The sequence below is a fragment of the Quercus suber genome, unplaced genomic scaffold (assembly GCF_002906115.3).
Source record: "Quercus suber isolate HL8 unplaced genomic scaffold, Cork oak 2.0 scaffold_17, whole genome shotgun sequence".
Lineage (NCBI taxonomy): Eukaryota > Viridiplantae > Streptophyta > Magnoliopsida > Fagales > Fagaceae > Quercus > Quercus suber.
The window spans coordinates 2,361,475-2,363,957 of record NW_027069482.1 but is presented as its reverse complement, the minus strand read 5'-3'; the positions used below and the strand labels follow the sequence as shown (position 1 = coordinate 2,363,957).

Genomic DNA, 2,483 nt, shown 5'->3' with positions numbered 1-2,483 from the left:
AAAAAATTTCCGGAAAATAGCATTTTCCTAACACATCCAAACACATGAAAATATTTTCCACAATAATTTTCATAATTCACCCAAACACTTCAAAATATTTTCCTTTTTCGGAAAATAGCATTTCCGGAAAATACATATTTTCCGGAAAACATTTTACACGAAACAAACACAGCCTTAGTGAACACGATATTACACATCCTTGCATAATTATCCATGCCTTTTAAGGTCGTATAGTGACACATCAACAAGAAAGACAAGCAATATATATAGTCTATTTCCCGTGAAATGTTTTTATATACATGCATTTCTTGAAAGTTGAAACATTGATATGGTTGGCCGAGAGGTTCTTTCCTGCATTTGATTGAATTGATTATACATATACGTAAATTTATTGCTTTCTGCACATATAGTCACAGAATACGTGAACTTTGATAATGACAACATGTCATATATATATGCATGCATCATAACTCACAAGGGAACCCAATTAAGTGGTACAATAGAGACGTTTCAATATTTCAAAAATTTATAACGTGTTGGATCGGCTTAAAAAACCATTCTTTGGAGTAGGTAAACAGAAAAATCATATCAGACCTTGAAATCAAAATGTTCATGATGATGTTTATCGAAGAAAGGCATCAGTCTGTTTCCTTCCTAAACATATTGCCAAAATCATTACCATTTTAGTCAAATCCAATATGAGAATTGTGCATTGAGGTTGAAGCTATGACAACCGATCACCTAGATAGATAAGTATAGACCGTTGGCTTGAGGGTTAAAACAACAGCAAAGGTTTTCTGGAGTCAATTGCAAGGAAGGTTGTGATTGTAATTAAGTCAAGTTAAGGAAATTGATCATTTTTATTTAGATTAATGCTACAATCATAAATTATTTAACTACATTTTACAAACTATTGATATGGTCAATTCTAACTGATTTTTATTTAAGTGTATTACTAATATCATTTTTTTACTTACTAATAACCACTTATCACATCAACCATTTGTTAAAATTTTGTAAAAGAGCTTATATCTTTAGCATTTTCATTTTACATATATAGGGTAGTGCAAAATTGCAACTAATTAAAATAGTGCATTTTTTTTTTTTCCGTTTTTTGGGTGTAGAGAAAAGGAGGAAGTATGGCAAGGACAAATGGGGAGCATAATATAAAAAGAGAATGTGATTGAAGGTGGAAGCTTGACATTTTGTAATCGTTTGAAAAATGTCAATCATTATTTAAAAAATAATAATTTAATAAAGAAAAAAAAAAAAGGAATATGTCAATCATATCTTTTCCGTAAGTAGATCATGTCGTGTTTTAAACGAAACCCAATGAGTTTTATTTTTCTTCTCAAATAATCTGGTATGAAGCCCTGCGGCAACTCATGATTACCTACAAACTACAACTTGAAATGGGAATTTTTATTATATTTCTCGAATAACATGTATAATCAATCTTCTTCTTCTTCTGGCTTCTTATTTTATTTCAAAGGGATCTATACTTATTCCATAATTTTAGGGAAATGTATGGGAATTTTAGGTAAGATATCCTAAAAATTATTATTATTATTATTTTTTAAAGAGTTTCAATTTATGTCGTTCGTTCTTAATAATAACTCTTCATCATCAGACAAAGATACTAATCGATTTTTAATGTATGTAAGAATTAAATCTCAAATATTTTATTCAACTATCAAAAGTTTTATCATCAGACAAAAATATCAATTGATTTTTAGCGTAGGTGGAAATTAAATCTCAAATCTCTTATTCAATTATAAAAAAAAAAATTCAATTAAGTTAACTAAAATTCACTTTAAAAATTATAATTGAATTGTTTGTAAAGTTTTTTTTTTTTTTTTTAAGGTTGGTGAGGTAGTTGGAGTTTAACAGATATTCAAGTCCAGGCCCACCCAGTTTACCATATTCTAACTTTTCTCCACCAAAGAAAAGTACAGGCCCATAAATTTAGACCCACATGATTTAAAAACTGAGCCAAGGCAATTACTGCAATGGGTCTGTCGCGCATACTCAAGCAGCACCGAAGCTTCGGGCCTTAAGACCCAAACCTTTAACGATACCAATGAAAAAGTGAGGGATAATAATGTCATTTAACATAAACTTCCATTTAAGCTATAAAATTCTCTCTTCGAATTAGGGTTTCGTTTCATAGATCCAAACTGATAGAAGAGAACTCTATGAAGTCTAAGTTATCGACCTCTTAGTTTCAGCCTTGTCTTTTTTCTTTTCTCTGTTTGCTTTGACTCCAATTTGATTCTTGTAGAGCTTATTGATTTTTTTATTCATTATTTTGAGGAATTATGAGGCTGTGATGACGAACAACATTTCTCGATTCTGATATTATGTACTGTTTTTAGTATTGGACCAGAGCAATTATATTGCTCTCTGATGACTTCTTTTATGCGTGTCTGAGCCTTTTTTATGTTTCAATTCGTTGTGTTTATGTTTGTGTTTTTTGTTTTATC

The 2,483-nt window shown here is 30.1% G+C and overlaps 1 non-coding gene across 1 annotated transcript; it reads left to right on the top strand.

Annotated features, from left to right (window-relative positions):
• The first annotated feature begins 2,321 nt into the window (after window positions 1-2,321).
• Window positions 2,322-2,435, top strand: LOC112028565 (small nucleolar RNA snoR126). The gene has a single exon (XR_002884648.1). It is a non-coding gene; the product is annotated as a small nucleolar RNA snoR126 (small nucleolar RNA).
• The last annotated feature ends 48 nt before the right edge of the window (window positions 2,436-2,483 follow it).